We start from the raw sequence: 13,350 nt of genomic DNA, 5'->3' as shown, positions 1-13,350 counted from the left end.
AACCGTCTTATAAACAAATTTTTCTAATTAGCATGACAAAAATATGTTTTTTTATATATATATTTTGTTGAATAGCATGACAGAAAATGTGTAACATTAACCCTGTTTTCTTAGACTATATGGACACTTTCTTGGAAACAATTTATTATATATTGGTGGTGAGCATGATGAAGACATTGATTCTTGATTTTTTTTATCATTGTCATCTCATGGGTTGCTTAAAAAATTATTTAAATATTTGAATACTTAAAAATAAATACATAAATAATTTTTTTTATGTGGGTTGGTGAGTCAACACACTCAACCCACCAACCCGTGGTGGTTGAGCCAGATTGCAAAATTTTTTACCTCTGGTGGAGTTCACATATTTTCAACCCGGCTCGTGGTGAACCAACCTATATGAGTCGGGTTGGCTTACTTTAACATGTCTACCTAAAATTAACACGAAAGAAATTTAATATATTTTTTTCTACTATATGATGTGAATTAATAAAGGAAGGAAAGGGAAAATGTGAGGATCAAACCGGCCAACCCTAATAGAAACAAAAAAGAAATAAATATTCAAGAACGATCCATAAGAAAGATGCTTATATACATTAAATTATGATTTATAACACTGAATAATTTATTCAGTCGCATTTATCTGCTAAAAGTTGTCATTTTGAGGATCATTTTCTACTATTTCAATTTTTCTCGTCATCCACACAATCTAAAACAATTCATACTTTTGGTGATGCACTTCCCTACGTTTTCTTCGTATATTCGGTTAAGACATATTCTGATACGTGCTTCTATTATGCATAACTTTGCACCAAGGGTGTTGTTAATCGCACGAACACAAGGTGCTTGAAGAAATGAAAAACATTATCAGTGTTCTTTCAGTGGTAAAATTATAGTTGTGTGCTCTTCACAGAAGGTTTTCGAAGATGTTTCTGACCCTTAACATTTTCAGGAGAAACTTTCTCCCGAAACAGTCCCAAATAGAGAAGGAGGAAGAAAGCACACAACCGCAGCAGAGGATGCAAGTTCCTAAATTTGCTGGTAAGGTATTCTGGTGAATACTTAACCTTTATGATTATGTTATTAGGCTCCATCTCCTACAAATAATTGAATTTCTGAAACGAATTCAAGATTTGTGACGTTTGCTGCTCTCGTTTTTCAATTGAAGTGTTTGCTAAATTCTTGCAGTTTCTTTGTTAAAGAATCCATGATCATACAATTAACTAAAATGTTTTTTTAACACTATCTCTTTGTTTGAATGATTAAGTGCAACTAATTTTATTTTCTATCCTTGATACAGGTGAAAACAAAGATATGGGACACTTGAGGAAGAAAATGGAGACACTACTACTCTCGGAAGTGTCCTAAATGCGTTGAGAAATGTGCATTTTATGGGACTGCTAAAAATCAAGATATAGAACTCCTAGAAAACAAAAACATCGTTGTAATAGAAACTTACCAAACTCATTCTAGATGTCTATTTTACACTGTAACAAGCACTTTCACCCAGTATTATACTTCTGCTACCTTCTCTAAACTATTGCACAAGTTGTAGAATTATATACATGAAGTGATTGAAATTTAATCATTATTTTTAAGTGCTCTTTAATTAAACTTGTATTTTATATATCATTTGTAAAAATTCAAACAGGAGTCAAATACATGCAGTATCCACTTTGCTGCTTGTGTGATTTTATTTTCTGTACCCATCAGTTCTGCATGACTAGCTATAGTTTGAAATCTTCGTATTTGGATAAACAATGAATGTGTTCTGCCTTACCTCCATCAGATTTGTTTTCAATAGGTATACTTTCACCTTAGAGTTAATGTTTCATTATACAAATTCAATCATGGTTATATTATTAGAAGAGATTAAGGTGTGATTGGATAAAGATTTTTATTTTCCTGTGACATAAAATGTGAATGGATTCACCATTTCCCATTATCTATTCCTGTTGAACCTGAATAAGTTAGAAAAAAGACAACAATAATAATTTTCAATTGTGCAATTTTATTCATTACTTCTTCGTACACACATTTAGACTACGATTTCATGAACTTTATCACAAAACATTGCTAGTAACTTAAAACTAACTCGAAAAAGATCTAATCAAGTTTTTGAAAAAACCAGTACAAGAATTTCTTTCATATGCAGACAGATTCTAATTTATGAAAAAACAAATACATATTTATCTATTACGAGTTCTTACATTTATTCAAATAAAGTCTAAACATTTTAAACTTCATTATAAAATAAATACTCATGATTCACCAGTAATGTTTAGATGTGTTTTAGACCTGAAAGAGGAAGATAAATTGTCCATTGCAAACTAGCACTATAAAACCAATGCAGGATTTAAAATATATGTTTCATGTAGCAAAAACGATATATTATGGAAGCAGATTAGCAGCGAAAGATTCAAGTTGTCCCCTACTAATAATTAAACATTAATTTATTGAAGTTCCATAAATGAGTTGATTTGGTAGTAGTGTGCTTAACTGCATACTAGACAGAAAGTATAACTGTAGTGACATTCGCCTTAGCAAATAAAATCTGAAACCATGTTGTCTAGATTTTTGTTGTCTAGATTCTCCGAAGTTGATTCTAATGATAACAAGAGATTATTAATTTGGCTGAAACATAACCCTTTAGAATAAACATAAGGTTTCAGAGACTCCACAGTAGTAGTGACAAAGACAGCTCAAAAACACAAGTTGTGAAGCTTTAATAATATTAAAAATTTAAAACCTAAAAATGAGTATAATCCAAGTGAATAACTCCCCTTGCCCTTTTACCATATTTATGCATCATTGATTACCCAGCTGCCATCACACTCAGCAGGACCACACCACCACAGGTGAAACCCCACACTTCAGTATTTAATGTACTGCCACTTGGACTGTGAGTGGTGTCACCATCCTCAAGTCTCTTCGTGAAAAACGAGGACTCGGTCCATGTTAGATTCATGGACTCAGACAAAATCTTCAAAATATTACACATTATCATCAGTTAAGATTCATAAAAATCATCATGTGACTCTTCACACTATAGACAGTATTAACCCTGCTCTTGCTAATCTTGGCTTAGAAACCCTAAAATCATTTGAGAAAATTGGCAGTGAAAACACAGCACTGTTCATGGCACATGCAATGTACTCCATAATGGGGTTTTTATTTATGTTATACTCTTATTGCTTTTCTTTGTCCTTGTTCCCTTATTGTTTGTCCTGTGGAATGCAAAACCCTCTCCACCAACCTTGTTGGTTGGCTTTTCAAGCTCAGCTTTCTCAGATAAATCTTAGTGATTGAAAAAGCTTTCTGAGACCATGCACCCCACTTCCTCATGTACCACAAAAATTGTTTCACCATCTCTCTCACAACAATTCCAGCAGCATGCATATGATGCCACCCATGCACTCATCATGAGAACATTCAACATCTCACTTTGGACCACCCTTGATGGAGGATTAGTGTGAGTGAGGAGATGCTTAATTAAAGTATTTACAAAATGCCGTACCACAATGGAGACAAGTGCCACTTTTGTATTATTATTAAAAGAATTCAAAACCTTTTAACCAATATAAACTCTCCAAAAATCAAATTGTCCAAATGGTTTTTCAACACGTGACATGCAACTGATTATAAAATATTAAACAAATGACTCACACGTCCCTGGACAAACATGAAGGAATAGTGGTCCTGCATTAACATCATCAACACTGAGCATGATTATAAAAAACAATATATGGGATTCTAACATATGGACAAAAGGGAATAGGAGAGGAAAATCCACTTCAGATTTAAGAGCACTTCACTTCATGACTTTAACACATCACATGCCCATTTATCAAAATATCTAGTATTAAATCAATACATATAAAAAAGTAAGAGATCCAGTTCAATTGTACTTTCATCTCGATCTCCTCAAGTAACTAGCCTAGTTTTAGTCCAGTTATACACATGCAACCCTATATAATAATAACATGCCCTTTTGGAAGTATATAGGAATGCCACAGTTTATCATTATTTCTTAATATGAAGCTCCTCAATATATGAAACTCCTGAGCTGAGGCTTAAGATGGTACTGTACTGTGACATTATCCTCAAAAACACATTATGAGTAAGCAAAACAAAAATAGACCATGATTAAAACTTCTGTCAATGTCATTACATCAGAATAGTGTAACACTATCCACCAGACCATTTTTTTATACACTTTCATGAAAAAGAAATTGAAAGTAACAGTTGTATAATGTATTAACAGTGCACGGTATTTTAAGAGAAAAATTAGAAAAAATAAATCTTGCGAATGTCAAAGAAACTAGAAGGTCCTAGCTCCAAGTTCCAATCAGTAGCTAGGGTTGTAGACCCAGCCTAGTGAACAGTGATGATACACAAAAAGGCAGGGTCTGTGGCGCCGATTGCACGGCTGATATTTAATTATATTTAATTAATTTCAGGCACTGCAAAACTGGTCAGAGTACAAAAGATTGATCAGTTATGCAATTATTATTACAACAACGTTACTCCAAGAAGAAAATATGAAAAAAGAGTATGACACAAATGTAGATTGTCAGTCTATAAACAGCTATATAACAGCCTCATTCTCAAGTAGTAATATCATCACATAGATATAAATTAGTAATTTATAATATCTGTTCTAAATATTTGGATTATTTATATGAACTACTGTCTTGCATTCAAGGGAGTTGTTTGTTTTCTTCACCTTTTATGACAGTTCTCTGGTAAAAGCACTACCTGATAAATGACACATAAAAATGTAGTCTCTGTAAGCAGAATCATCACCATTAACCTGCCATCACGATAATGACACTTACTGTTTGCCTTCAAGAGCCTCCTCCTATAAGAAAAATGCATGAAAAGGCAAATGTATAGTGTTTTCATGTGACCAGTGAAATGTTTTCTTTTGTTGTCATTTGGGAGTAAAGTGAGAGTCGCACTACAATCAATGTTGGCATGTTTCTAAGATAAATCTGGGAGAGATGTATAACGAATGATAATGCACTTGTATGTGTTACCAGTTCTCACTTTAATAATTTCTAGTAAGAATATATGTGTATTACAAGAAACTCTTTAACTCTCTAAATACATCCAATATGAGTCTACCATTTTCACCTTTGACATAATGTATAAAATACTTTTAAAAACCAATAAACTGATTTTAAGTTCTCCTCTCGCTGAATATGTCAAAATTCTATACATGGTTTTCTTGATTAACAATTGTCCAACTACCCCATAAAAAATTCATCCCTTATGTGTTTTCCTGTGTTCTATTTAGTATAAGTAAAACAAAATAAAAATTAATATGAATAAATTATTAAATGAATGAAAACTATAGATGTCTAGCAACAAAAAATCATAAAAATAAGTTAAAACCAGTAAACTAGATTTCACCATCTTTTAAGACTATATTCTTATTCATTACCAACATTTTACATTATTTTTATCCTTACCAGGATACAGAATTTACTTCTACTGTTTCTATCACAAAATGGTTGTTTGCAGTAAAAAATTGCAGTTACATTTGTGTGTGCATGAGTACCAGAGTTATAACATAAGCCATTGAATTTAAGTCAAGAGTTTTGTTTAATTAGATTGCATATATTAGACGAAAAATAAACGCAAAAGATGTCAATTTCACAAGTAAAAATTCACTTTGTAGGCATGCAACTATTTATATACCCTATAGAAAAAATATCACGACAAAATTTTGAGCATCTAGTTGTGTTGTTATATTGGCTACAATTTTATACAAAAAAACAAAAATAAAAAATAAACTTTTACATGGAAAAAATATTTCACAATTATAAAATGAGGGTTCTTAAATCAAAACCAATTTGTGTTATTCCCTTTATTTGAGGTACTAAGGGTAGTTATAACATTCCTTACTTTTTTTGCTATCTTTAGGTTTTGAGATGGATCTATACCTGCAAAAACTTTGTGGATTAAACTTGCAATATGAACTAGCCATTTCCAAAGAGACATAGATCAAATTTCCAACACAAAATGAAGTACAATGATTAGATTAGTAAGATGCATGCCACAATAGCCAGGAAAATAAATCAAAATACAAAAGTAGCAGCCCTGCCAAAAATTTGCTGGAAAATAAATTACCAAAAAAAAAATACAATTTAATGATGTGATCATTTGCACAATGAGAAATTCCATGAAGGTTTAGAATGGAGACTGAAAAGCACATCCTGAGCAAGATTCTGTCAGGTGCAAATACATATAAGAGAAACTAAACCCAAGAGAAGTTAACATTATAAACAGTTAGAGGGAGCTCCCTTCAGTCCAAGCACAGACAAGAAAAGGAAGAAATTTAGCTCCTGCATCATTCAGACATTCACAATAGCATACCATGATGTCGGATCTATTGTGTTTGAATGAATGAGTCAGCAGCTAATTCAAACCCCTCACCCATCCATGAGTGGACTGAAGGAAGCTCTCTTCAACCATTTCTAATAATACCTCCATCTTAAACATTCATCTGATACCAACTTTAATACCATATGCAAAGTCTATCAGACAACATAAAACTTAACAAAAATGAGATCATTTTCAACCACATCTTTCCAGAATATATTTAGACTTCAAAAACACCATGGATGAGGAGTTAGATCTTTACTAAATAAGAGAAATTAATCACACTTGTCACTGACACAACAATAAAATGATTGAAACAGAATTAACAGTGTCAATAAAATCTTTAAAAGTGAACTCACTGATAATTTCAAAAGCAATCTAGTAAATTAAGTTTTTTAGTCAGTAGACACAACATGCAGTCTTTAATCATAGCTTCCGATTCATATGTAATAATATAAGGTATTTCAGATGTATTTCATAAACAGTTTTGGCTTGTGTATTTCTGTAAACCTTACTTGTTGAAGGTAAAATCAGATCATTTCACAAGAGAAAGAATTATATTCTGCATAGAACCCTCATTTGAATATATGTTTATAAATTAGGAATTACAAATTTACAGCACCATCAAATGACAGAGAAAGTAATGCATTTTTATCTGAATCAGCATCAATTTTACAACTTCAATTAAATGACTTCCAAAATATTGAGAAATGTACTCTAGCAAGGAACCCTAACCCTAAGTGTTAAAGCAACAGACAAGAAAATCTGGACATAACACATTTTCAAAAACTTTCAGGATCAATTACTTCCAGAATAATAGAATAGTGTGTACCCTTGTTTCCAGCCGATCCATGCACAGGTGAAGAAGCATCAACACATACATATTACGAATGCGACCAATTAAGCAAAAACCAGAGCTTCTTTTCTCTATTTGAACACGAATATGCAGTGCCATATTCATAAGCAGAAAAATTAAAAGGTCAACTTGTGTGATATAATGCAGATAACATGCAGAAACAAACAGATAAACCAACTACACTGCATCTTGCACTTACACCTTACCATTCTCAAAAAGTTCTACAATCTGAAGCTTGGACATGAGAAGAAGCACTGCTAAAAAATGGGAAGCAAAAGGGATGAAGAAAACAGAATTAGAGTAGCGAAATGAGTTGTAGAAGCAAATTAAAAAGCTAGATGAAAGAGTGGAAAAGTGAGAAAAGAGAAAAGAGGGAGAGAGATTTAAAGGGTGAGAAGCAGAAAGCAGTGAAGAGAAGAGAAGTGAAGGTGTGTGAAAGAAGTAGTAGCAGAGAGAGAGGGAGAGAGAAAAGGATGGGAAGTGTCACTGTCTTCATTATAGTCAGAGAAAGGAAAGCGATTGAAGATCTCATAACCACACATACAAATCTGGCAAAGCACTGTTTCCAAAAGAAAAGAAAACAAAGGTAAGGAAAAATCATCTTTATCTTTTCCCAGCAAGGGAATTGTTTTGCAGGAGACTTTTGCAAACATGATAAGATAGATATAGAGAAACACAAGTAGGGCGTTTTTCTTTCTTGTTTCTTCTTCCTTTGTGATAAGAAAGTGATGAAGCTCCTCCTCCTCTTATAGACACACCCTCTTTCTTTCCCTCCCTGAAAACTGAAAGAGACTCTTACCACACACACACATAAAATCCAACCTACCTGTACTGTTTAAGTACTGTAAAGAAAGAGATAAATAAATAAAAAGAATAGTGGGAAGAAAGGTGGGGTTTCTCTTTGCCCCTTTAACTCATTCTCTCTCATCTTTTCTGCCACTCAACTCTGTTGTGTTGCACACTCTTTTCTATCACACCAACTATTATCATCGTATTTTTCAAACACTTTCTTTCAATCCAAAAATTTTATAAAAAAACCTACATTTTTATAACAATTCTTTACTTTTTGTTAGATTCAAAAATGTATTTGTATCCGTCAAAATTTTGCTTAAAAATTCTTCATATTATTTCAATTAATATGATTTAATAGTAGTTTATTTTTTTAATTCAAGTTTTAAATTCTGTAATGGAAAATGTGAACATTAACTGAATTTGGAAATGATCTTGAGTAGTAAAATGTTTAAGAGCACATAACTAACAACCATCTTAAATAATAAATAAATGTTTACTATTACAAATTCTTATATTAATATTTAACGTTATATTTTTTTTATTCTCTTAATTAATGTAAGATATTATTTAAGACAAGACATTCTAAAAACTGTTCCCAACAATTAAAATGGTTCAAAAGCATCTTTTTTAAAAGTTATATTTTAATTATATGAAATAAGTCTAAATCATCATTCTTAAAAGTAGCGGTTGTAATAGATTGTTTAAAGCTTGTTTGAATTTATTAGTTATATAAACTTGTAAAGTAACTTATATGTGATTTATCGGTAACTTATTTTTTGATTACCTGACTAAACTCTCTAAAATGATTTATTAAAAAAACAGAACTTGCACAAAAAAATTTATGTTAATTTTAAATACGTAATTAAATTATTTAAATCTTAATCATAAATCTCACTCATAGCATATTAATTACACCACCAAGTTTTGTTATCCTTACACTCTTTTTTTTTTAATTATACAAAAGTGTTGTATATTAATGATCTTAAAATAATATATCGTTAGAAAACTTTAAAAAGAATGTCCTGCAATCTGAAAAAAGTTGAAGTGTGAATTTGATTTGAGGAATTTAAAAAATATATAATGAATTGTTGATATTATTTGAGTGTTTAATAATATAATATGGAATGATGTGCAACTTTTTGGGGTCTACTTTTTTGTACACAAACAAAGTGGTTGTACATAGGGAGTGATGCTGAAGATTGATGGGTTTGATTTGAAGTCACTAATTAATCTGACGGAGAAAAAAATGAAGCAAAAGGGTACATTCAATTGTCCAATTTAAAATAACATGACTCACCTACCTGCCACTCATCAACACTGTTTCCTCTCACCTTTTCTTCACGATTAACATTTTCAACCGCACATTTAAAACTCATCTTTCATAAATAATTCTTCAATTTTTTCACTTTTACTCCATATAAAATTTACGCTTACTTTCATTTCTAACATAATTTAAAATAACGCAAGTGATTTTTGAGATTAATTTCTTTGGATTGAATCAATAAAAGTAAAAGTGTAGAAAAATGTGTTAAATACCAATAAAGTTGCAGGTTTGAGATTGGATAAGTGGAGAATCGATTTAACGCGAAATCCCAAAATTATGAATTTTAAATTTGTTTTATCATTTACGATGGAGATTTTTATTTTTATATTGATTTTGAACTCATTTTTTATTTATTTTTAATTTATTATTTTTATCACTCTTATATTATTTATTTTAATTTTTTTTGTGAGATATGATATGATGATCTAAAAATGATTTAACTGGTGGATTAAAAATAAATAAAAAGAATTAGTTAAAATATATTTTTTTTAACCAAATTCGTTTTAAATGTAATGATTTGAGATATATAATCTTAATTTCCTTTTTATTATAAGTATGCTCCCCTTTATAATTTATTTTCCGGGAATCATTTGAAAATTAGTCTTCTCTCACTTTGTGGTTCGGAATTTTGCTTGAGGTTAAGTTTGAGTTGTTTGAGGTTTGGTGGGGGATGGGGGTCGTGTTATTGAGGTTGTTGGATAAATGAACCGAAAAAGAAAGGTGTAATAACATCTTTAGGATGATCAGAGGAAAACGTATATTTATTTACGGGTTTACCTGAATGAAGTTATTCATAAACAATTTTAAGAAAACTATCATAAATACAAGTGCGATGGTGCTAGTATGTATATATATTTTTTAAATATATATAATATTATAATAGTATGTAATGATATTATAATGTTATTAAATTAATATATAAAATAAAATTATATTTATTAAAAGTAAAAAGAAAAATATTAAAAAAGATGAAAAGTAATCGTCAATAAATAGAAAAAAAAATAGAAGAAGCAAGATAGAGTGAATATAAGAAAACATTTGAAAAGTGAAATAAATAAAAAAAGTATAATAATAGAATGAAAACAACGTAGATTTGTTAAAATGAAGGTATATGCAATGACAACAAAAGGAAAAGGACTATCCTACTATGAAAAAAAAAATCGACAAACTTTGACAAAATTTTCTTTTCAAACCCCACCAAACAATTTCTCTTCCATTCTTGAGCAACACCAAACTTTCTTTTCATCCAATGAGGTGTTGTCAGGTCAACATTGTTAAAAATTTGTCAAAATAACTTTGTTATCAAATAATTTTATAAGAGAAAATAGACAAAAAGACATACTTTATGCTCTTCTTTTGAAAATATATTTATAATGTTGATTATTAATTTCATCATTTCACTTACTATAATTAGTAAATTATAACTTTCTTAATAAATTATAATTAAATGTTAGTAACCTGTTAGTATACTAATTTTGATAATTTTTAAATTGGTTTTAACCAATTTTTTTTAAATATCTCTTTAAATTGATTTAAAAAAATATTATTTGGTATTTCATATTTTATTCAATAAAAATAGAAAAGATAAATGTTTGGATTATATTCTATAAATAAGTAAAAAAAAAACTTTGAGATTTTAGAAGATTGTCAATAGGGAAATCCTGTACAAAATCAAGTACAAAGTTGCATGTCCAAATCAGATTCGAGCCATTTGCTCAGGGAAGCACATTTTGCCCAATGAATAATGTTATTTTTGCCCATCAAATCATATTCTTTTAGCCTAACGAACTGACAACTTCATAAAATCTATAAATTGAGGGTCTGACAAAGGTCAAACACACACTTAGAGATAAAGAAACTTGATATCTTTACACTTGAAGGTAAAATGGGCATTCTGAAGGTTTTAGACATTCAATTTCAACATCAGTTTTGTATTCAGTGTGTATGGAGTAGCTAACTTCCTCATTCATGAGAGTGAGGGATATTGTATTCTTAATTCTTTATGAATTATACTAATCGATATAATTCTTTTATTCTTTTCCATCACTCTTGTGTCTTCTTTATCTGCATGACAATTAATGATTGCATATTTGTGGATATCTAACCATTTAACACGATATTAGAACCTAAACTAACTAATTAATTGTGCATCTAAACATAGAGTACATCATTGGTCATTCATAACATATCAGAATTGTTATCATTAATGCGAACTCTTAATAAGGAAATGTCTAAGACAATACATTAGTAGGACTTGTTACATAAAGTGTGGATGCTATAGTCAGAATTAGAAGAATATTGTTTAGTGTTTTTGCTTTGAATTGGATCATGAAACAAAATGTAACAAAATACAAAGTTAAACGACTTTACCTAATTTTTTCTAAATAAAGTCATAAAATTATTGATCCGATTTTTTTTTTCCAAATGTGGATTTAATTGGGATGCGGACTTAAATGTGTGCGGACTTAAATGTGTGCGGACTTAAGCGAATGTTTACTATGTTTACTGTACAGTAAACATTCGCTTGAGTTTGCACTCATTTAAGTCTGCATATTGCCTAAATCTGCATTTGGATAAGGAAAATTCTCGGATTAATAATTTTGTGACTTTATTTTCAGAAAAGATCACATAAAGTTATTTGACAATTATTTTCAATTTGTTCACATAGGTTGTTGTCGATTGACCATTGTGTAAGATGCGACGAAGGGTGAAGAACACACTGTTAGCTTGATTTAACTGATCTGATGATAAATAAGGAGAATTTTTCAACTCAGTCATATGAATAATATAAAATAACAAGTTTCTCCCATAACATATCTCTTATATCTCATATTTCTTATATTTTCATAATCCTTACAAATTTTCGACACTCATAATATTTGATTTTTAATCATATGAACCCTGATATTTCATATTGTAATATGACTTATGAAATTTTATAAGTCCGCATCCCAATAAAATTTGCATGAAACTCCCAAAATCAAAATGCAGACTTAAACGAAATAAATTGGGCTCTTCCATTTTTTTTCTTTTTTCCATCTCTCCCTTCTCCTTTTTGTTTGCTAAAATTAAAGTTTAAAAATTTTGGATTTTTTTTTATTTCATCCTTTTTTATTTATCATTAACTAAAAAATGTTTTTTTAAATAAATTTATTCAGATGAACAAGACTGGGTGTTGACAATTGGTAACTAAAATATTTTATAAATTAATCTTTAAATTAACTACTAACGTTAGTTATCAAATTATTATTTTTCTCTAAATTTGTCTTAATTAATAATATTTTTTTTTAGTAAAAAAATCTTAATATCTAATATTTATGATAATTTTTTTTATCAATTTTTAAATTATTTAAATTATCATTAATTTTTAATTTATAAATTGATATTTAAATTATTCCTAATTATTTATTATTATTAAAATAGTCATTAAGATTTTTTTAAAAGTATATTGAATAAATTAATTTTCACAACTAGCCTAAAAATCAATTTCTAAAACTGACATATGTCAAAATTGACCTCACACAGGTTAGTAGGATAACTCTATAATATTAAACTATCTCAAAACATTGAATATACATTATTCTCGTACTTAGATTAAATATTGGTGTGTGCTTTAGTTTTTGCTAACTCAATCAAAAAAGTATATGCAGGGAGACCTGGCTCCTGGATTCCTTATCCACGCATGTGATGATTAGTCACCAAATAACATGAATCAGGTTTCTTAATTTCCCAACCATTTTATTCCAAAATACCAACGCATCATGCGTTTCTTCGTCACACATACACGCCAAAGACACAAATCTATTTTTCTTCAAATTAATTATAGTTTTTTACCAGATTATGTGTTAATTATTATGATAATCCGACAAAAAAAGGGTAAGTATATGCTAGCCATTTGTTTTTGTCTGTACAATATCAGACCACAACTTGCGATGCTTACCATCCAACTCTCTGTCATGTGCAGAATATGTTTAAAAAAAATACAAGTCAT

This window comes from Vigna unguiculata, chromosome 8, assembly GCF_037176805.1.
Source record: "Vigna unguiculata cultivar grain cowpea cultivar isolate G323 ecotype 2 chromosome 8, ASM3717680v1, whole genome shotgun sequence".
Lineage (NCBI taxonomy): Eukaryota > Viridiplantae > Streptophyta > Magnoliopsida > Fabales > Fabaceae > Vigna > Vigna unguiculata.
This window is presented reverse-complemented; position numbering follows the sequence as displayed.